Source organism: Microtus oregoni, unplaced genomic scaffold, assembly GCF_018167655.1.
Source record: "Microtus oregoni isolate MIOR12 unplaced genomic scaffold, Mior012 000030F_ref0000283, whole genome shotgun sequence".
NCBI lineage: Eukaryota > Metazoa > Chordata > Mammalia > Rodentia > Cricetidae > Microtus > Microtus oregoni.
This window is the reverse complement of record NW_024543089.1, coordinates 4,895,492-4,920,372: the sequence shown is the minus strand read 5'-3', so window position 1 is coordinate 4,920,372 and position 24,881 is coordinate 4,895,492.

Here is a 24,881-nt window from a genome sequence, read left to right as displayed (position 1 = left end):
AAGGTGAAGTCAAGAAAAGCCATGGAGCCTCTGCCAGAGACAGACATGCTGAAATTTTGCTGGTAGGCCACGACTTCGTGGTCAGGCACAGATGAATAGAAATGGGTTAAATTAAGATGGAAGAGCCAATAAGAAGCTAGAGATAATGGGTCAAGCAGGGATTTAATTACTAGAGTTTCTGTGTGATTATTTTGGTTCTGGGTGGCTCGGATGAACAAGCGGCCTCCTTGATACAGCGTTGACCATTGTTGGCTCATTCCTTATATCTGCATCAGTGCTATGTTGTCTGAACTTTATTTAGTTCCCATAAACTTCTGTTTCCATTAGAGTTTCATCGATTTTATTTTACTTTTGTTCTTATTGAAATGCTGTGAGAGTAGAACTATTATGAGTAATTAAGAAAATTAACTATTCTGTGCTTGACAGAAATAACATGGCTTGTCTTTATGCTTTGGAGCCAATAGACCCACCCACCATTTATAAGAGAGTATTTAGAATAATTAGTATTGTACATGTGGAAACATAAATCTCTGAGACACAAATATAATTTGCCTTTAATATTAAAAACTTTTATCTTTCTAATTAAAAAATTATTACTAAAAGATAAAGCTAAGACTTTCCCTCTGTGTGTGTGTGTGTGTGTGCATGTGTGTGTACGTAGTGTGTGTGTGTATGGGTGGTGTGTGTGTATGTATGTGTGGTGTGTAGTGTGTGTCTGTGTATAGATGATATGTGTGTGTGTGTGTGTGTGTGTGTGGTGTAGTGTGTGTGTGGTGTGTGTGTGTATGTAGTGTGTGTGTGGTATGTGTGTGTATGTAGTGTGTGGTGTTGTTGTGTGTGTGTGTGTGTGTCTTTAATGGAGGGAAGGAAAATTGCTCAATGCTGGCTTAAGCACATGGCCTTATTGTGGAAGCAGTCATGTGGTTCTACCACAATGTATAGAAGAACATTAAAAATAGGATTTTAGGTGTCACTTCCTTGGGCTTGGTTAGAGGGCAGAACAATTACTCAGGGGTTTTATGAGCACTCCTGATGTGTAATGTTTATTTTTATTTGCTCCTCATTTATATTTAGTACAAGTTGTAAAACTGCATCAGGCCATCAAGAGATTTCAGAAGTCATAATGGGAACAGCTCTTAATGAAGTCTTTTTTTTTTAACCGATTTACTTTGAAGTATATTAGAGACATATCCAGCTGAGAAAAGCAACCTCTGTGTGTCATAGATTTAGCTCTCACACACAATCAAACTTTCCCATGCACTTGCAGGGACAACACAAAGGTCAACAATCTGTAAAGAGCCAGAGGAATGAGAATATAGGGCAGATGAGGTTCATTTTGTGTGAGATAAAAGGACAATTTAATGCTTGGTGACAGATTAATACAGTTTACTTTGCATTTTGCTTTCTATATTTCAAGAGTTCCATGTATTTTCAGAATTTCACTCAAAGGCATTGAAGGAGAAAAGGAGGCATTCAGAAAAATGAGCATTTTGAATGACTGAGGACTTTCAGAAAAACAAATGTTTTCAATGGCCTTCTGCCTGTTTTTATTTCCAGGAGCCTCATCTCTGAGTTTTATTGTGCAACTAGCTTGTGAAATTATGATAAATAATGATGCCATGTTATCAAGAGCAGTTCTTTAAATTGACCTTTACAAGACTGGATGAGATAATAGATCAACTGGTTGTTGATATATTTGACATTTAAGAACATACTTATGGGAAATCACTGTAATTAAACATTGAAAAGTAGCATACTGCCATTAGGTGACACAAAGCATAACTCATGGAAAGAGAAGGATGCTTTTAGTTGTTGCATGGATCAAGAATTGACTGGGTGCCCTCTGCCTTCACCACAAGGACGTAGCTTTTCCCAAGCTTGGCAAGACATAGCAGGCATGTGGGGGAGAAGAAAAGACCCTTATAAGACAAGAAAGGACCTAAACCAAAACAAACACACAATCAAACTAATAGGAAAAGCTACAAAATCCACCACTATCACCACCAAAACCCCCACCAGGACTCTCTGTCAGTGTACAACTGTTTTATACTGTGTGATGGTGCATTTTGGTAATCCCAGACCTTAGATAAAAGGATTACAAATTTTAGAATTTGAGCTGTCTCAAAAAAGAAGACATACATACAGACATACACATACACACAGAGTTTATAACTACTGAGAGAAGAAGGCCTGTGCTTTGTTTGAAAGGTCACTATTACCCACAGTTTATAAGTCTTTTGTTTGTTTGTTTTTGCGAAGAATGATAACCCCTTGTTATGGTTTGATAATTGGGTTTTAAGACAACTGGTCCTATGCCTTCCTTAGAAATTTTCTTTCTATAAATAAAATTAAAACAGCATTCATGCCATCTGAGGGCTTCTCTACTTACTTGCTGATAAAGTTATGGCTTCATTGATGAAATAGTTGTGGTGTTGAAAAGCCATAATTTTCATTACTGGTAACCTGTTGTCAAAGTTGAGATCATAATGCTAATGCCTTCCAGCCACATCATAACCTAGGTTTTAAAGTATTGCCTTTGAGACCATTAATCAAGAGTTCCTACTATGAGGTTGGTAATCTGGGGAGGTGTACGGATGAATAATATGCATTCTCCACCTTCATGGTCTCGTTGGTGAAGCTGGCAGTGGATACAATTTCAGTGCAGTCAAAATGAAAGGTCATGCAATATAACATGTTGCATAAGATAATAAATAATTTTAAGCTTCTAACAAACTAATTTCCAACCTCTATTTTAGTTGTTAGCTCTAGCAATTCTAGCCAACTGAGGATTTACTCTTTATTTCAATTCTAGAATTTCTAATTTTATATTAATTGTCAATGTTATATTTTAAAATACAGCATCAGTTTTCTCTAGTTCTGGATTTTGTATGTATTAAAAGTACTTGAGTTTAAGCTATCCTTAGTATTTTCAAAAAAAAGTATTGGAGTATTTTGAAATATAAAATAAGATTTAAGTGTGTAGATCAGAGGCGAAGAACTTATTTAGCATACATAAGGCCTGGCTTTGACTTCCAAGGACATAAGATAAAAAATATTTCCAGGAGCTAATTTCAGTGAACTTTTACATTTTCTGCTGTAGCTGAAGTACATAGTAACAAACATCCTTTACTCATGGGCTTGACACCAGCTCTGTCTACAGTGAAAAGGAAGGCAGGAGTTTTTGTTCTATAAGAAGGTAGAAAATTAATAATCATTGTAGACACTGTCCTGTTGATCTGTGCACCTGAGCAACCTGTGCACTGCACTGTTGAGGCAGTCCAGACTGCAGACTGGTTTTGTGTTGCTGTGTTAGGCACTCAGGTGTTTTCCTGGTGGTTCATAGCGCTGCCCTTATCCAAGCAGGTTCCTGACTGTTCTTTCCCACCCAGCATGATCTAGTCTGCCCATGCACTCTCTACAGACCCATTCCTTTAGATTAAGTCTTCTTTAGTAGGTATTAGGTTGAGTTGTCTATGTGTCTCACACAAAGTAGATTAATTTGTGGGCTCCTTTGCAGAACAGTGAATTTATTTTCTTCGTAAGTGTAGATTTTCCCTCCTCTGTTCTCTATGGGACATGAGTGTGACCTGACACGGAGTGATATTTATGTAATTATCTACAATATTTAGAGTAATTTTGTGTGAAAGTTAGATCCCTTGCCCTACCTGTGGAGAGTCCCCCCCAGGACAATATTCAGTCACTTCCACATGGCCACTGCTAGGGAGATGCAGAATATCACGAGGGCAGCAAGATTTGGAAAGGATTTTGTTTTTCTATTGCTTATATCTGAATAGTTTCTGCCTATGAAAATGGCTGTTCATCATAGAATTAACTTCACACTTTTTTGAAAATGAGATATTTGAATTCTGGTTTTAATTGGTTCCTTGGTGACTAAATGTCTCCACTAGGAGAATCTGAAGTGCAACAGTTTCTTCTGATGTCATCAGTTTTGGAGCTTGTCACTTTTCAATGTCTGAAGTCAACACAACTAGATTCATTCTTCTTCTTCTTTTTTTTTTTTTGCTTTGTTTTCAAGCAACTTACATCTTACAGAGACATGATAATTAAAGACTTTCAAGCATATTTTGAAAGCTTTGGTGATTACTTTCCTGAATCTAACTGAGATGGAAAAAAGTGGAAAGTGTTAAAAAAAAATAACAAACTATTGCCTTCAGATGAAAGCCATGGGAATGTTAGCATTATTTCCTTTCTCATGGTTCATCTAAGCACCTACAGAGAGACTAGGTTTAAATGGGAGCCTGTCTCTAGTGCACAGAGGGAGGGATTAGGGTGATTAAGTAAAGACATTTTCCTCAGATTTTATTCTTGGCTTCAGCATGGATTTTATTGGGTTCCTTCCTACGCTGTCTTCCATTGTATTATGAACACTCATTGCTCTCTGCAGCTGGGCTGCTGGGAATTGCAGCATTGTGTCTGCTGTGCTGAGGAAGGGAAATCGTGTTTCAGATTCTCATTTCACATTTTTATGACTCCTGGACAAAAACATTCCTCACACCCTGGAAATCACAGCTTCTTGTTTCTTTTGCAGACCTGGGTGGTCACTTCTTCCCCCCCACACAAAAATATATTATATATTCTGGAGATTGCTGAGTATATTGCCAACTGGTTTAAAAAATAAGTTCTTTAAAACTTGTTTTTGCTCGAGTAAAGCCATCTCTATCTTTGTCATGTATTAATGACTAGAAAATAAAAAGATTATTTGTGTGAGGCATACATTATGTTTGGGAGCTACTAGATGCTGTACATGTGATAGGAGTTGGTTTTTTTGTTTATTTGTTTGTTTTGAGACAGGGTTTCTCTGTATAGCCCTAGCTGTCCTGGAACTCACTCTGTAGACCAGGTTGTCTTCGAACTCATAGAGATCTACCTGCTTCTGCCTCAGGAGTGCCACCACTACCCAACTAGAACTGGTATTTTTGAATGTAGAAGATTTATGTACATGCCCATATGTCAAGATTTATAAAGCTACCAATATTTATAAGAGTAGATCACATAGTAGTGACACATTTGCCATAAAATCTGGCTCAGTCAACATGGTTAAAGATGAAAACAGATTTGCATTATGATTTGCCAGTTTTTCATTGCTGTGACAAATATACAAGAATTTATTTACAATTTGAAAAGATTTATTTTGTCTCATGGTGTTGGAAGTTCCACTCCATGGTTGTCTGGCTCTGTTGTTTGGCGGCCACGATGAAGCGGAATATTGTGGTCAAAGGCTGTGGTAAAGCAAAGTCACTCACTTTTTTTGTCACCAAGAAGAAGAGGCACAGAAAGAGGAGCGGCAGGAAACAAGATCTGGCCTCCAAAGGTGTGCTTTCCAGTGACCTGATTCCAGCTAGGTACCACCTCTTCCAGTTTCTGTCATCTTCCTAAATAGTGCCCCTTTCCAGGAGACAAGCCTTCAAATAGGAGCCTGTTGGTGGGGGTATTTCATATTCAAATCATATTACACATTGCATTGATGATTGAGGAACTCTTCAGACATGTCCTCTCTGTGAGATGATTCAATAATTCAAGTCACTTGCTTCTCCCAGTCCTTCTGTTTCAACATTCGGATCTGTAGCAACTTCTGAGAGAGATGAGAAGTCTTGAAAATACCACTCTAAAATGGTCTTTATTTTCATTGACATTTTGTTGCCTTAAAAATAAGAGCTTTCACCACTGGTACTTTAGACATTAAGAGGTATATATTCTTTTATAGTCAGGCCTTTCCTGCATATGTTACTCACCTTTGTATCACTGTAACCATCATACCTGTCTAGCTTTTTTGTTTTTGTTTTTTGAGACAGGGTTTAGACAGGGTTTCTCCGTGGTTTTGGAGCCTGTCCTGGAACTAGCTCTTGTAGACCAGGCTGGTCTCGAACTCACAAAGATCCGCCTGCCTCTGCCTCCCGAGTGCTGGGATTAAAGGCGTGCGCCACCACCGCCCATCATACCTGATAGAAAGAACTTAGGCAGGAAAGATATATCTTGGATGCTTGTTTTAGAGAGATTCCAGTCCACTGTTGTGAGAAAGGAGTGACAGAGGGGAGTGTCTCTTGTCTATGGCAGCAGGAGTTTGGATTGTAGCAATTCTCATGGTGTGGTCAGCCTTTAAGTGGAGAAAGCAGACTTGTGTAGTGGCATTTTGTTCATATTTTAATAAAAAAAGCTTGACTAAAGATCAGAAAAGTAAAACAGTTCTACTGTCCAGTCTTGCAGACCAGGCAGCAATGATACTTATCTTTAATCCCAGTAGCCACACTAGTTTGCCATAGAAACCAGGTTGTAGTGGTGCATGCCATTAATGCCAGAACTAGAGAGGATTATAAAATGGGAGGAGACAGCTCTCAGTCTCAGACTCTTTCTGAGGTTTCCTGCAGGCACAGTCAACATTTTTGGACTGAGGTCAAGGTAAGAGCCAGCGGCTGGCTGCTTTGCTTTTCTGGTCTTCAGATTGAATCCCAATATCTGTATCTGAGTTTTATTAATGGCACTACAGACTAGAACCAGAAATAAATACAACTTTTAAAGGTCTACCAGTAACAGGAGCAAGAGGCCTGCTTGTCATCCCAGCTGCCCCACTAGCTTACACCTGAAAGAATCACACAGAAACTGTATTCATTTAAACATTTCTTGGCCCATTACCTTTAGCCTCTTATTGGCTAACTCTCACATCTTGATTCAACTCATTTCTATTAATCTGTATATTACCACGAGGTCGTGGCTTACTGGGAAAGATTCAGCATGTCTGACCTGGAAGCTCCATGGCGGCTCTCCCTCTCTAACTCTGTTTTCTTCCTTCCAGAATTCAGTTCTGTCTCCCCATCTACCTAAGTTCTGTCCTATCACCAGGCCCAAAGCAGTTTCTTTATTAACCAATGAAAGCAACACAAATACAGCAGAACCTCCTAAACCATCCACCTTAGTGGTTTATTTTTGCCATCCATACCTCATCCCCTCAAGATCCCAGTTTTCAAAGTAATGCCAATCTGTAGACCAAGTGAATTTAGGGTGCACAGTTCAAGATGCAAACTGTAATACCATGAGCTGCAAGGAAAGTATCAACATCACCATGTTCTACACAGTAGATGCCAGCAGCATCCTTTCCAGCTACAATCACTAAGGTATCTCTAGATGTTTCAGGGTCAGGTTACAAGAGGATTGATTAAAGTGATGTCAGCTAAAACTAGTCACATAGCTCTGAGATTAACTGAAATCTTACCAGGAAGAATAGTTTCCTTGAGTCTATAGGAAGGAGACCCAGATGTGGTTATGAATAAAGAATTTGGAACACATTAGCTGGGAAATACTTTTTATATTTCACTACAGATAAATGAGAAATATGAAATTGTTTCAATTTTAGTATCAAACCAACAGTATGACATGTTCAAAATAAATTTAACAATTCTTAAAAGCCTATTAAGATTTTTAAAGCTATAATGCAAAATATTTGTGGTGAAAATCAAAGTGTTATTAAAAGGAATTGAAATTATGATTATTGAATTCAGTGATAAGCGGTTTAAAAGCAGAACCTTAGCTACAGGCAGGAATAGCTGTTATCAGAAACAAGTCACTTCCCACTATGAACACTTGTTAAGCATTTCTGAACATATATTTAATGCTATAGGTAATTTTTATTACAAATTAAATTTGTCACTTCTGAGATGGGCTAGTGAAATTTAAAGTTGTTCACACATGTTGACTTTGATAATTTGTTTGTAAATATATTACTTGACTATATGTTTCAGCAATGGAATAAAGAATATATATTAGTCATTGGATAACCAGAATGCTCCCAGTTGCAGGGTTAGAAACTCAGTGTAAGAGTATTATTGAAGGGAGACAAGAAAGGGAGGGAAGGGGGAAAAATAGAGGGAGTGATGCAGAGAGAGACACAGAGAGAGAAGTACAAGGAGAGGGCTACTGGGAGATTTGATGGTTTTCCTATAACACTGTTTTATTTCAAGTTGCATGTGGGACTTAGCTGAAAAAGTCATCCCATCTCAGTTTTGAGGGAAAAGGAAAATGCAATCACAGAAGCCAGGGGTGGGTCTATAGTGTTCTTGGATGCACACATTCATTTATCCCACATTATATCAGCTAAATCAAATCACATGATGTCAATGGATGAGGGAAGTATCTCTTCACACAGGAAGGCACTGCGGGTGCAGCTTCAGGAAGGACAACAGTCTTCTTATAGAAAGGAAATAGCTAATTATAAACAATGATAGAGTTCACCATCTTGAGATAGGTCCCCAAAGATAGGACAAGGCTAGGCCTGAGCACAATTGCTATAGTCGCTGCTTCTCTCTATTTTTCTTGCATTCTTTCCAACAATGACAATCAGCAGGTTTAGATTTATATTGCCTCAACTGACAATGAAAAAGAAAAGACCTCTTTCCAGGCATAGGGTCCGAACATCTTGGATGGGCTGTTTTGTTAAAAGGGGCTTTGTTTTACAATACCAAGTTCATACCACATATACTAAAGTCATATGGCTAAAATTGGAGCAGTGAGATTTTACCTTGAGCTTACCACATCTTGAGTTGGGGGCAAGTCTTTTCAAAGTAGGGTGAAGGGTGATTGGGGTGCAGACTGTACCTGTATCTGGATGTTGCAAGTTCAGATTGTAAGGAGTCCACTGAACTGCCTTAGATGTGTGTAGATAAAATGCAGAGTCAGAGAATAAAGCAGTACCACGAAAAGGTGAGTTTTCCATCTTCCTTTAAGCTTTTGTTCCTCTAGTACTATAGTCACATAATCCCAGGGTTAAGGTTTAGGAAAGCTTCAAAATCATTTTTTTTGGGAAAATACTTTCCAAATTGTTCTTTAAAAACTTCTGAACAAAGACTTCCAACTATAAAAGTTTATGACATCAAGTTGATGCCATAACTTGGCAAAGAGAACTTAAACTTGCTCTCTCCTTGTTTTCTGTTACTGTTGATCTTATAAAAAGCTTATTTTTATACACTGAGATTCCTTTAACAAAGAGAACTGCAAAAATACCACTGTACCAACAATTGTATATTGCAGTTACACTTAGGTATGTTCATCAATAGTTAGGAGCTCACATGACTGAAGCGTTTATAGACAGATAAAGAACGAGAAATACACAAAGAGATCATAGCAACATATTCTGTATGATAGGTACCAGGATGAAGGCAATGAGGTACTCACATCTAAAATCCTTTCAATCCCTGGCCCAAGTAATATAGGAAAGCTGAACTCTGAGGTAAGCAGGTAGTAGGGCTAGTTTAGTATAATTTTCAATGCCATAAAGTCTGTACTCTTGGAGCATATTCATTTTGAGAGGCATGTGGGAGGATCAGGAAAGAGGTTAAAAAAATTCAACTTCCAATATTAGTACAGTGATGCTCATTTCAAAATGATTTTGCCCCTGGAGAACATTTAGAAATATCTGGAGTTATCATTGCTTATCAGAAATAGAAGAGGCAGGGAGGCTATTGGTACCCACTGGATAGATGTCATACTAGATACATATCTTATGTAGCACAAATCCTTCATGATAAAGAATGATTCAGCACAAAGTGTCAATAATGAGAAGGTTGAGAAATAATACAGTGGTAAAATTTGCAGAAATGGGGCTGATCTAGACAACTCTCTCTCTCTCTCTCTCTCTCTCTCTCTCTCTCTCTCTCTCTCTCTTCAGTTCTGTGGATATGATGAAATGCTATGCCCAAAAGCAACTTTAGGAAATTTGACTTACAATTCAAGTCTACAGTCCGCCATTGAGAGATAGTTTACACAGGAACTTAAGCATCTTGTCACACCCACAGTCACAATCAGAGAAATAAAGTCATCTGTGTCACCTGCTTGATGCGTCATCTAGCTTTGTCCCTCCCACTCTTTGACAATTCAGGGCCCAGCCAAGACAACAATGCCACCCACAATGCACTGGCTCTTTCTATATCAATTTCTACAATGAAGACTATTCTCCACAGAAAAGCCAGTGTGCTTACCTGATCTAGACAATTTCTTGGCTGAGGCCCTGTTCTCAGGTTTCTAAATTGTGGCAAGTTGATTTTTAAAAGAAAACAAGCCATCACAATATTCAAACTACAGCAAGAATTGAACCAAGGAGGTGTCTATTAATGGAGAGAGTTCATACAAAGATTGGTGTGCAATTTTCAGCATGATTCCTTGTATTTAAATGTATTCCTATAAGTAGATCTCCTTTTGTGGCAAGTTGAATTCCAACAACGTTATTCTAGGTAGAAAGGTGGGTAGAGATAATCTAGATCTTGGGGAAAATTTAGCATTTTTAATGGCCAGAGTAGTAATCAAATATGTAATCTGTATAGGAGTAAGAGCAAGAGATGACTGACAGTTCTAAAGGAACTAACCCTAGTATCAACAAGTATCCTACCACACAGATTTTAGTTTCTCAAATCATTCAACATTGCATTGAAAGGAACCAGGACTCTGATAGAAATGATGACTTTTAGACCTGAAGCCAGAAATACAATTTATGAAGTCATAGCATTTTCCCATCCTGGAAAATAAGTAAGTGTTATAAAAACAACAAAACAAATTCTGCATTGTTGGGATACACCAATACCAACAGAAGATGGGCTAACTCAGAGTTCTAAAACAGCAAAAACTAGAAAAATTTGAACAATAAAATCAAATGGTTTTGAATTATATAGCCCAAAGTATAAAATGAATATCAATGGATCTATACATATAAAAATGTGTCATTGAACAAATTACTAAGTCACAGCAAAAAAAATCACAATTCCATGAAGATATTTTAAATTATTTATGTAGATACTGTACTGTTGGGGAGTGGGAACATTTATACTCTTTAAATATGAGTTGCACATACTGGCTTCTTTCTAAAGTAGTTGGGGTTGAAGAAAAAGTTAGCTTTTCATTACAAAAGCTTGACATAATATCTGAGCCAAGTGATGGAGAGCATGCCCACTGTCATAAATTGTGTACAGAGTATGTACCTTGGGTCTGATAGTATCGGCATTTTATCTCTGTGATCTACCTCTCCAGAGCTCACACTGCCAGTGTATTTATAAGAAAACCATAACATTCCAAAAGATGAGCATCCTATCAAATACTTCACCAGCATTCACAATTGTTAATGCCATCAAAAACAAAGAAAATTTTGAGAAATGGTCACATCTTAGAGAAGTCTATAGAAATCTGATGAGGAAATGCATTGTAGGAACATGAATGGGAATCTGAAGCAGAAAGCGTCCATTATGTTTGACATAGGGAAATAGCAACGTTAGTTAATAATAATAATGCATCTATAATACTTATGTAGAATGTGGGACATATGACGATTCTGCTATCTGATTATTTTTTTCTGTTCAAAAAATCTACAACGTCTGTAAAACAAAGTCTAATAACTGAACAGAAAACACTGAGGGGAAGACTAGGATCTGGCATACACTAGAAAGTGAATGCCCTTTCTTATTAGCATTTTGAAAATGCACAAAATATAGATTTGGCTTGCAGTAAACCTCTGTTCAGAGATGCCAACTTTGTGACCTCCAAGCTAGTTCATTTCATTTATTTTATGGCAGATATAAGAAGAGTCTCATTATCAGTTAAAGGGTTATGGAAGTCATAGCATCAATTGCAATCAGAGCCTGCAAGTCAACTGCCTTCCCATGGGGCAATGTTCTTTCCTTTCTGTGGAGTCTGCTGAAATTTGGTGATGTCCTCCTGCATGGGAGGCTGCAGCAACAAAAGCAGTTACTCATTGCTGTTCATCTTTAGATTGAATATGTAAATACAATAACTCTAAAAACAATAAAATACAGCAATAAAAGAAATAGATTTCTTAAAAAGGAATGGATTTCTAAACACAACAGTTATTAAAACCATTTAATGTTTGTCAACATCTCATTTTTATAGTGCTGTGGACTGAACTTAAGTCTTCATCCATGCCAAGTAAGTGTCTTAACACCTAGCTATACTTCAACACCCATGAAATATTGGAAGGCAACAAAAGCACTTATTATCTTGTCATGAAGTTCACAGAAGGTAAATTGTTGAATATATTCCCAGAAGTGTCCCCCTTTATAGTATTAATGAATAAAAATTAGAGTCTTCATGAAAACCTGAAAATGTCTGAACAGTACAATGTGAGATATTTAAGTGGGAGCCCCATTGCACAGGTTAACCTGGAACATAGCCAAGCTGTAATTTTCACGGCTATTGGCTGGGTGCCAGCTGCCTGTGAAGGTGGAGAGGTGATGGTGGGGCTACTTTGATGCTATAATATGCTTTGGATGCGTTGATGCTCTTGTTAGTGAGCAGTGTGCACAGCTTGCTAACAGAAGGAAGATTCTTCAGAAGTGTTATTAGCCTCCCAACCTGGCAATGGTTCACATTCATCATCTGTTTAAAACTAAGTTATTTATATTTTTGAAAGATTGGTTATGGTTTTATGGACTTCCAGAAGTCAATTATTGATTTTCAAAAGAAGTATAGTTAACAGACAGGAAATGTAGTTTTCCTTTTATCATTAATCAAATTCTTGGGATTTCTTTTGGTGGTTTGGGTTCATGTCTGTTCTCGTGTAAAAAATGGGCACCGTTTTTCAAAGCTCTTGCTGTGGACCATGCCATTTATTCCCAAATAATGCTCAGAGGAGGAATCTTTGCTTTGCTGTATTGTAGATGTAATCACTGAGGGTACCAGTGCTTGGGGTAAGGGCAAAACTAACACTTGAGTCCAGACTTTCTGCACCAAAATGAGACCATGTGCTCAACTTCTGGTAACTACTGTTAAATTTGAGTTGTTTATGAATGTGAAGAATGGGTCATGATGTATTACCTACTCAAAACTCTGCCATGCTTTCCCTACTTCTATTGGAGATAAGACTCAGGGATGCTTTGCTCTGTGAACTCTTGGTTGTCCACCACCGTTCCAGAGAGGAAATGAGATGGTCTTGTGGTACATTTTTGTTGCATCTGGTACTTGTAACTTCCTAACACTTACCACAGGTCCACTCATCATCTGTCTGTTCATATTATTTATCCTATAGTTTTTGAGTTTGTTCAGGACAGGGAATATATAGTTCATTGTTGTCTCCTTGGCATCTAGAACTGTCCCTGGGTGTATTAAATTATAAAGAATATCCATTGAATAAATAAATAGGAAAGGGAAATTTGTTAAACAGACAATAGACTATTGAAACGGTACTATAGCACACTTTAAGGTTTGTTTGAGCCACTGCTGTATGTTAAAATAATTTGTTACTTGTGACCCTAAAGAACTCCAGAGAGTTATTATAAACAGAAGTTTAGTTTTCAGTTTATGTAATGATAGCATAGCATTAAAGAATCAAAGTTTAATAATTTATGTAAGAATTTTATTCCATATATGTTGTAGAATAAGAACAGAAGGAATAAGTTCAAAAAATAAACCCAGATGCTCATTATCCGACTTCATTAGTTAGTAGTACATGACCATAACTTTTTTTGCTTCATTATCTTCATCCATTCCCACTTTTTGTTTGTTTGGGAGCAATTCTTAGACATTATGTCATCTTATTGTATCTCAGTGTAAAACTCTTAAAATGAAATAATATTCCAAAACAAATGAAATTATATTCCAAAACTGTCAAGTTTTACCTTGACTGTCAGATATTACCACAAGAATGGCAATATTTCTCCCTACATATCAAATACCTTGTCAGTGTTCACATTTTCCCAACTATTTTATGGAGCTTTTAAATTGCTATTTAGTTTATTTATTTGAATTGCATTCCAAGTAACTAGCATTTCCTTTAAGTTTGAGGATACTGTTGTCTTTTATTTTCTTGAAAAAATGTGATAATCGGTTCTGGAGATATTCCTATGGTCTGGAATTTGTTTACTCACACAATGGTTTCACTTGTTATGTTCCTCTATCCCTCACTTCTGTTAATTGGTAGCTAGACAGAGCAGAACCTTTTGTCTCTTTAGAAAATGTGAGGGAGGAAAGGTAGGGAGAAAAAGGAACCTATATGGATAGTCTCCTAGTATGCCAGTTACCATGACAACGCTGTTATTTACATAGAAGCAAGGAAAGGCTATAAGGGGAGAAGCTTCAATTTGTCAAGATGACTTAGCAGTGAGAATGTTAATATTCCTTCCTTTATATCAGATGTCTGGCTGGTATACCAGCATGCCAAGTGGGGGAGCCTGACCTCATCCTCCTCTGTGGTGGGGTTAATAAGAAATGTCCTCCATAGGCTCATGTGTTTCAACCCTTGGTTCATGGTTGGCATTATTTAGGGAGGTTGTGGAAGTATCATGAGTTAGATCTTGCTGGAGGAAGTCCATCACTGTGAGTGGGCTTTGACAGTTTATAACCTTGCCCAACTTCCTGCCCACTCTGATTCCTGCTTTATGTTTGTGACTGAAATTATGATCTCTCAGGTCCCTGCTCCAACCACTTGCTGCTGTGTCTTTGCTGCCATTATGGACTCTTCTTCTAGAACCTTAAGGTCAAAGAAACTTTACTCTAAATTGCCCTGGTCATGGACTTTTAGCACAGTAAGAGAACATAACTGATAAAGTCCTGTTGTTTTTGACACTTTGCCTTTGTTATAGCATGAGTGCACAATAAAACATTGTTCACCACTGTTTATACTCGAGCATGAAATATTAAAACTTCCGGTTTCCTCTAAGTGGGAAAAAGGAAGCAAGAGCCTCTTCTTGAATAGTTAATGCCTTAATATTACGAGTGATGTGAAGCTAACATCCTTTTCTCTACATACATGCTGTCCTTCACTCTTCTGGGGGACAGTGGGGCGGGGGTGGAAAACATGGCAATATAACCCAGTTTTAGAAAATTTGTTTCACTTTGTGAGAAACAGAGTGAAACCAGTGGTAATAGAAGAAATATCCAGTCTCATGGTGGAAGTGATCTGAAAAAAATTGATCTTTGTTATTAAAAATGTGACCTTATTTCAGAGTAGGATCTTTATAGTATAATAATCAAGTCAAAGCCATACAGAGGCATAGTGGACCCTCGTACTAATGAATAAACTCAATATAGAAGGAGTAAAAGTGTAGACACAGAGAAGACAGCCATGTGATGAGGAGATAGACACTGGAAAGGCAATGTGATAATCCAAGGAATACCAGGTTTGCCTGTAGCCATCAGAAGCTAGTAGAAAGTCCTGGAACACAGCTGACTTTCAACTTCAGCCTCTAAATATTTGGCAGGTTAAATTTATATTATGCTAACCCATCTTACTCTCAAGGGATCATTATAGTTGCATTGATATTGCATAATTTAGGCAGATCATTTGGCATAGCCTGGGTAGAATGCCCTGACATCCTTTCCACAAAGCCAGATCCACTTGGTCTCCTTGTTCACCATACAGCATCTGTAGAAATAGAAGACTAAGTACCATTCTCTCACTGCGGTCAGTTACCTTGTGGAAAATAGCAACATTCTGGACTTCCAAGGTAGTAGAAGGTGATTCTACTATGGTAGATAATCATCTAAGTGGAAGGAAAAAAGTAACATTAGAAGTAAAAGATTTCCCCTCCCCAATGAGTGTCTGTGATTACATAATTCAAGAAAAAGAAGTTCCTCCTTACATGGTTACCCTTTTGGCAAACACAGTAAGAACAACTGGCTGAAACAATAATATTAACTGTTATTCAATCACTTTCCCTATAGAAATAATTTGTTTACCTTATAATGTTTAACCCAAAGCATGTTTCACATTTGTATCCAATCTGAAGAAATAGTTCTTTTATGATGTATTATAGTCACTCATTTCTTGGAGCATTTTATGATTTAGCAGTTGAATAAGACAATGCTTATCAAAATTTATATGCATCTTGGAGGAGAACTTATAACCGTCACTTTACTAAGCCAGCATAGCACTTATCTCTATTTTAAATATGTGTCCCTATACCAAAAGATGAATGTAGTTCTCATTTCTTATCAAGGAAACTTGTCTTTTTAACAGACAGAGACCAGTACAGGAAATCACAGTCAATCAAAATGAAGAGTTATGGAACCCAGAACCCAATGACATATGTAAAACACAAATTCTGAACCAAAGGTTTATGAATCATTGCAGAAAAAGGGAAAAAATTATGAGTCAGAGAATGAAAGACTTTGCTGTGAGATTGTGTCTGCTAGAAATGTCAAATGCTACCTACGTGAAGTCTCAGACATGAACAGAAATGATACCAACAGATATGATACCATAGGACAGGGGAAACCCAGCAAGCATCAACCCTAGACAAAGAACTACAGGCAACTAAAGAATGCCGAGAGCCAGAGGAATAGTCTTTCCCAGGGAAGAGCACACCCACTGGTTATCCAATACCAAATGGTCAACCCTGGAAATGTACCAACAAGTAACATTATATGGACTGATCAGGTTGTATTTATATATCTTAGGTGTGTGTGCACATGCATGCATGAGTGTATGTGTGTGTGTGAAGACAACTAAAGAGAAAGGCTATAAATGTGAAGAGGACAAGGGGAGATGGGATGATTTTGAGGAAAACATGATATAAATATATTATAATCTCAAAAATATTTTTAAAATTCCACATTTATGAAGAGACAGCTCAGTGGTTAAGGACATATACTGCTCCTCCAGAAGATATGAGTTTAGATACTAACACCAGTGTCATGCAGGTCACAACCTTCAGTAATTCAAGCTTCAGGGATCTAAAACCCTTTCCTGGACCCTACTGGGTCTTACAAGAAATGCACAAACTCCATCCTCTGCCTGTGACAAATAAAATAAATAAAATAAATGTTTAAGAAACCCATATGGCCTGGTACTAGATACTGGTAGTGAGGGTGGAGGCAATAGATATTATAAAGGAAGAAATTGTTGCCTTCTAGCAAATATATACCACTAAACAACACTTTGTTTTGATTGTTTTCTGGCTGAGGGAAGACTATGGGTAAATATGAAGTACCTCAAAGAATATCTGACCATTTTCTATGCTGCTAAAGTTGACATCATTTTCAGGGCTTTCTCTCTTACCTGCTGAAGCAGAGTAAGAAATGGAATGATGTAGAAAATATAGGAATAAATTCTTCTGACCAAGAAGCTCACTGAAGGACAAGATCTAATCGCCATGAATATTTCCTCCTCTGAAGGCTTCAGAGGGGAGTTACTGTTTGAGAGAAGACAGAGAAATAGTTGGTTTCAAGAAAATTTTCAAAAGATTTCACGTTATAGTGGTTCTGAGTATTGTGTATGTACTTTGTCTTAGTGACTGGCATCTCCCGTTTTTCAAAAACAGTATATGGTGAGTGCTTACCAGTTTCCTCACACAGCCATCCATTTATCATGCTTACGTTTGCTTATCTTTGGATACTCCTGGAGTTCATTTTACTCACTCTGTTCCATAATGCCAAGGACCTACTAGGCAAATGATCTTGTCCTGACCTATTTTAAGCAGTTTTCCACAGCAGTAGTTAGGGAATGAAGCTTCAGATAAAACCCATCATTTGAATTAAAGCTGAGCTAAGCAGAGACATCTATCTCTTCTGTCAATCAGAGGAATGAATAGTGAATTCTAGTCAACCAAACTTCCTTATTTACTCCCTCACTGACATGTGTAGGTTGTAGGTAAGCAATTCACAAACTTGTCTACAAGTTATAATTACTTGTTAGATCATCAAACTATGAGGTGCTAATGATTAGACTCACTGTCATAGAGATTATGGCTTGATTTTTCTGACGTGAGTTGACGATTTCTGTGTTGCCAATAGGTGGTCATGTTTAAGCAATGTTGTTGTGTGTATTGGATAACAATATCCATACAGGAAGAGGATGGCCTTTAATACACCATGTTCAAACTCTAGTAAAAAAGAAAGGGTGTTATTAGATGAGTAACCCAAACAGACTCAGTGGGAGGTAGGGAAGAGAGAGGGGAAGTTACTCGTTTGAAGTGCGGTTTTTGATGATCTCCTTACAGGAGGCAAGAATTGAATAGAAACTGTTTCCTAAGGGAGAAGCAGAAAAGTTCCTTTTTTTAAAACAATAAAATGCATAAATAAATCCCACCAATCATAATCATATGTGTTTATTATTTTTCCAAGTCCCAGGACTCCCCAGTTACTGCTGTAGTCATATCTCAGTGTATATCAATACACTCAAGCACCCACCTCGAATCACACACTGTGGCAGGCATTGGAGGATGGAGATGAATCAGCATCGACAAAATCTCAATTCAGTAATTGTTTCCAAACACCTGTAATACAGGAAGGAATGCATTTCTGTGGGGTAAGAACAGAAAGAAACTCTGGACCCTGCAGGTCTCAGGGTTTCTTGTTCACGTTCAGCACAATGTCTTCTTGCCCTGCTTTCTGTCTGAAAGTCCTTTTCACCTTAACATTGACTTTTGCCTTTCATGAGGAGGTGGCTTTAAAGGTAATTTAAAGCTGTTCTATGTTAGATAATTGTACTGATCGGTAGGTAGAATTGATTCAATGAATAAATGAGCATGGATTACATTTTTATTATGAATGCTCTAAGGTACAGTGATACGGACTTGAGTTTAAGGTAGTTAGTGGGCTGAACTTAAGAGGAAAGAACACTGAAAGCAACATAATCACGATGGTAGAGTATAAGTACCATAAGAAACACATCCACATGTGTGGACAAGTAGAAGAGGGCGGCTAATGGTAAATTTTGGTGGTAACATCTGGGTTTTCTTTGGAGGCCATTAATGCCTTTATTCATCTTTATTGTACAATAGAGATGGACTGACTTTGGATTAACTCTTATTCTTAAGGAAATTAATTAAGTCAGTAATTTATTTTTCAAGAATACCTTGGGAGGCATTTTTTAAATTTATTTTTTATTGAAAAAAAATTTCCGCCTCCTTCCAGCCTCCCATTTCCCTCCTCCTCCTCCCACTCCTTTCCCCCTCCCCCCACTCCTCTCCTCCTCCCTCTCCAGTTTGGGAGGCATTTTTTAAAGGGTTTAAAAATGGACACGTATGTTCACTCTGATTTTCCTTCTAGATGGCCCTCTCTTTGGCGTTGCTTCACCTTCACTGCAGAAGCCATTCTGGGTGATTTTTTTAAGGGTTCATTAGCACTCCAAGGTAACATTCTGTGTTTGGCTTTTGCAGAAACTATGAATAACACTTACAGAGAAATTCGTCCTGATGAAAACAGGAGTTAGATAATAATAGTAATTTCACAACACTTCCTCCCCATGGAAGTTGAAAACTCTTGCAAAATACAAACAAGAATATTGAGAATTCCCAGTAGGAAGGTGGCAAAAACCACAGCTGCCATTTAGAGAGGGAGTTTTCCCTGAGAACTGTGGAAAAGGAAAGCAAGCTGGTGTGACAGTTTTCCAGCTAATCTAAAAACACCCTGGAGGGAAGACTCCTCTTGTGATGTGCCAGATTTTCTACCAAGTAACTGTTGCCCACATTGTTATTTCTTAGAATAGTGCCAAGCCTTCAAAGGCATTGCCATTAGTATTCAACCCTTGGCTAGATAAGGAAGTTCCAGGCTGGATCTTAACTCTGTGATCCTAAATCCCTTCTTACTTGGAGAAATGCTCAAGTTAATGGTTGAGCCTATCCTTCTCTTAATTGCTTGTCCCCTACCACACTGACTGTAGGATTGATAAGTGGGATAGTGGCGGTGGGGACCCTTCCTCATGCACAGAATTGCCATAGGAGCATGACATTTTCCCCATAGCTATGCTACAGACTTGAGATACCAAAACACAAATTCATTAAATCAAATCATCATGTATTTCTATACAGTATTTAAACATATTTCTTAAAGGACATTAATGCCCCGAAAACAAGAAACATTATATAGTCACTGATGATTTTTTTTCTGTTTTGCAAACTAAGTCATAGAATGTCCTCACAGCTTCTTATTTATTTATTTTAGAATGAAAATCTTTCATCCTGTCCAGATTATTACTCATGTCAGAACTGTTATTTTTTATTTTCTCTGAAAAAAAATGCACATTTGCTTCTCGTATATTATGCTGCCTAGTTCATTTCCAGCAGCTCATGGTGAGGTCAGTCAGGTGAGGTATCCGAACAGAAACAACTGTTTTGGTTCACCCCACCGCAGGAGTCTCCACTTTATACCTGATGTATTAGAAAGTGACAGGTATTTTCTGAAAATGTTTTATCAAGGAGTAAAACAAGCAGATAATATGCTTGTCCACATCTATCAAATGCTAAAGCTAAGGGCTCCTGTAAGACCGGGTTTCAGGCTTAATTTTAGTGATCAGCATGGGTAGGGGATATGCTGTCAAGCTTTTACCTCTTCGGTCTATCAGCTGAGCTAAGAATTTGCTTCAGACATGAGCAACTTTGCATAATGAAAGGCTCGACTTAAATAAGCAATTGACTTTTGCAGAAGAAGGCATAGTGTTCAATCTATTGCCTAATAAACATTTCTTAAGCACTTAATGTACACTTAGTATACGTATTAGCTTTCCTGATTGCCAGATATCGCTTGGGCCCATTGTATTTGATAAAATTTTACATTATCAAGAAGAAAATCAAAGTCCATCCTACACAATTTTTATGGTGTATTTCCATGTCTTACCGTCTCACCTTTTCTAAACCTATTTTTTGAGGGATTTGTTTCAGATTTATCCTTCTCTAGAAAGATCTTGAGTATAACACAATGTGACAGGCACACTCTCAAACTGTTCTATCATACAGATACCTCAAAGAGCAGCATTTGAATCAATCACCAGATTCTCCTTGGCACTCAAAGTCATCATATGGCAGAGCGTAGACCGATGAACTACCCCTTTGTGGCCTTGAAAGTAACGCTCACATCTTTACACTGGCAGAGCTGCTAAGAGAGGACCCGGATTCTTGATAACACCATGTAGCAACTACCTCAGATCTGGACCACCTTTCTGAATTTTCTACACGGTAAGGATAATTTCCTTAAACAATCAAATTGGATTTTCTGGTATTCATTGACCGTTGAACTGATAAACTTTTCAATTACACCCTCTTCAGACCTTGTTGAATTTTAAAAGAGTTTCTTTTTAAACCCACCAAGTTAGCAAAAGCCCAAAGAGCATGTAATCTTTCGTTCTCCTCACTGTCCCCTTGTCCCCTCATACCTTCCTTCTCACCTTCCTTCTTTAACTTTCAATTCTACTATTAGCACAAACAGTTGGCTCAATGCAATACATTTCATAGAGCTTTTTTCCTGAAACTCCTTATATATTTTAAAAGATGTCTATAATTACATATGATGATATTTTCATAGAGTCTTATGCAATCCTCAAAGAAGGATTATATGCTTGCCATCTGCATGGCTTCATTGTTGATGCTATCTCATCTTGGAAAGATAAATCTCTAATGCTTTACTTAGTTAGAGGTGTTAAATTTTAAAGAGACAAATGTATATGTATAACATGATTGCATTCACAACTTATTAAACTGCTTATTATTTTCTCTTGAGATGATAAACTAAGATTCACTGGCTATTTTTTCCAAATAATGTTTCTTGAATAAATATTTCAAGGACCTTAGCTCTAGTTTCTAATCTCCTCCTTTTAAAAACTTAAACTGCTGAATTTTAAGTGGAAATAAAAGCATTTGTCTTAGTTTCTATAGGAGGCTATTATGAGATTCAGTCAAGACAGTAATATGTTGGAATGATGAGGCATAGTCCACAAGTACCAAATATAATGCTCTAATTGGCACTGCATTTGGAGTATAAATGCTACCATTGTTCTAAACTGGGGCCATTTACTAAGGATGAACATAGAATTGATGTTCTCCTATACTCTTCATTTTGTAAAGCACATCAAAGGGGAAACTGAAAGGCGAAAACCAAACGTCTGCCACTTTTTCCTTAACCCCATTTCTTGCTCCTTCTTGGAGAGACCAAACCCTAATTCACTTCTATAATGCAGTGCGAGGCCGATGGATCAAGAGGAAGCCATCAGCATATTCCTTTCCAGGTTCCCACTAAGCTGCCCCACAGCATCCTCTTTCTGAAATCTCCAGCTTCGGGAAATTTTACCAGAGAAGAAAATGTGCTGGGCATGTGTTAGGGCTTTTCATGCTGTGCAAATACAACCCAAGGACAGTGACTTAGGGAAGGAAGGTCTTCTTGTGGCACAGTCCATCAGGGTGGGGAGGCCATGAGACAGGAGCATTAGGTAACAGGTCACATGGCGCACAGGGTCAGAAAGTTGAGTCCAGTGCTGGTGCTCAGTTTACTTTCTTCCTTGTGTTCAACTCTGAAGCCCAGGGAACAGTGCTGTCAACATTTAGGGTGCATCTTCCCATCTCAGGTCATCTAATCTACAAATGTATTCAGTCACACTTACAGGTTTGTCTTCTTGGTGACTCCAGCTTCTGCCAAGTTGACCATATTAACCATCACCATGAGGGGAGGAGTCTAACAAAATGGATTCAACTCTGAGGAAATAGTGAGGCAACAATAGCCATTCAAAGGCAGTGGAGCCAGCAACAGCTACATCAGAAGCCGAGAGAAAGATCTTTGCTGCTAAATTTCCAGTGTGTTTATGATTCATTCTGAAAAGAGATTTGGGGGAGGAAGCAAGCCTGGATGGAGGTCGTGACACACCACCACCATATTTTGCTTAATAGGCTAGGTTTTTGTTGTCATTGTTTGTTTGCTTCTTGTTTTGTTCTGTTTTGAGCAGTATCTTTTTATGGAGCCCAAGAAAGCTTGTGGCCTCAGCATCCCAAGTATCTAGATTATAGGTTTAAGCCATCCTGCCTGGTTTTGCTCATCAGACTATGATGGTTAATTTTCAGTACAAGCATGACTGGGTTAATAGATGCACAGAGAGCTTGTAAAACATTTCTGGTTGTGTCTGTGAGGGCATTTCTAAGAAATATTAGCATTTAAATAGGCAGACCCAGTAAAGCAGATCTACTTTCATGGGGTGTGGGTGGGCGTAATGCAACCCAGGGAAGTCACAGCTACATAGAGGCTGCACATTTGGAGTTGCTTTAGTGTCCCTTGTTTCCAGGTCTTCAAACTAGGACTTTATTATATGTAATACCACCTTTCCCGTTCTCCAGCATGTAAATGAGAGATCCTGGTAGGGACCTCTGTCATTGTGTGCGCTATTTCCCATGTTTTAGTGATGTAATTACTTGGAACCACCCTAACTGTAAAGCATAAAAAAAATATGGAAAGATAAAAATCTTAGAGGCTGTGCAAGCATGAAGATTGAAGTTTGAAGCCCCAGCACTGATATCAATGCTGGGTGAATGTAGCAGCCTGATTGTCATTGAAGTCCTCAGAAGGCAGAAACAAATTTTCCCTGAACAAGCTGACCAGCCTTATATGACAGCTCTGGGTTTAACTGAGAGACCCTTCATCAATTAATAAGGTGGAGAGTGACAGAGGAAGACTTACAGATGTGAACCTCTGTCCTTAATGTATGTCCTAGTGTTTATTATTAACGTGATATAACCTAGAGTCACCCGGGAAGAGGGAACCTTGATTGAATTGCCCCAATCAGATTATCCTGTGACTATGTCTGTGAGATAGTCCTGACTGATAATGGTGGCAGGAGGGTGTAGCCCACTGTGGGTGGTACAATCCCTCGGCAGGTGAGCCTGGGTTGTATAGGAATGATAACTGAGCACAAGCTTGTGAGTAAACCAGTGTTCCTCCATAGTTTCTGTTTTAATTCCTGTTCTGACTTTCCTCCTGATGGACTGTACCCTGGAAGTATACACTAAAATAAACCCCTTTCCTCCTAAGTTGCATTGTTTATGGTGATTATCACAGGGACAGGAAGAAAGTAGAACAGCATGTATGTACATCCATGTGTGCCCCCACACTGGTAAACGTGTGTTGAAATAGGAGCGGTGGGGCTGCGTCCCTGGCATTCGGCCGCCCACATGGCTAGCTTAGCTTATGCCCCGAAATAATTACATGGAAACTGTATTTTTTTTAAACACCGCTTGGCCCATTTCTATCTAGCCTCTTCTAGGCTAGCTCTCGCACCTGGACTAGCCCATTTCTAATAATCTGCTGTAGCCCACGAGCTGGCTTACCAGGAATGATCTTAACCTGCCTCTGTCTGGAGTGTGAGAATCATGGCGACTCTCTGACTCAGCTTCTTTCTCCCAGCCTTCCATTCTGTTTACTCCACCCACCTAAGGGTGGGCCTATCAAATGGGCCTAGCAGTTTCTTTATTGCTTAACCAACGAAATCAACAGATTGATATATGACACTCCCACATCAAACGTGCATGTGTACACTGTGCATACCACATATACAGAGTTACAATAAAAAAAGTAAAAATATATTAACCTCTCACAAGTTAGCCAAAAAGGTATATGGACTTAACTGTATCTTTTAGAATAGATGCATTTCACCTCAAAACTCTTAAGTCTGAAGAATAGTTTCTCTTTGACTGTGCATCCCAAGTCCTCATGACCTCTGTCTGCAAAATCTCATTTTGTGAAATAAGGTCCTTCTGGCCTGAAATGACCCTTTTTCTATGATATGAGCAATTCCATCTTGGGTTATATCTAGATAAAGAAATTTTCTGTGTGATTGGCCGTGATCATCTTTGTGTTAAATATATTCAGATTCTTTCTGAGACTACAGTGTGTTATAATCTCTAACTGTGTTATACAGGAGAATTTATTTATTTAGCTCATCTCCACAATTATTAATAATCCAATAATTGTATCTTTCCCTCCTTGGGTTACATTTCTAAAATACACATGATCTCTTAAAGCATTAATAAAGATTTCTTAGTTTCCAATTAATGCATGTCAATGAATAAGTCAGTTTTTCGTGAAAATTACCTCCATTCATTTTAAAGTCTAAAATATTACAATTTAAATATGCTTTGGAAATTATGAGGTCTGTATGATGAGTATATTTTGAAAGGTGT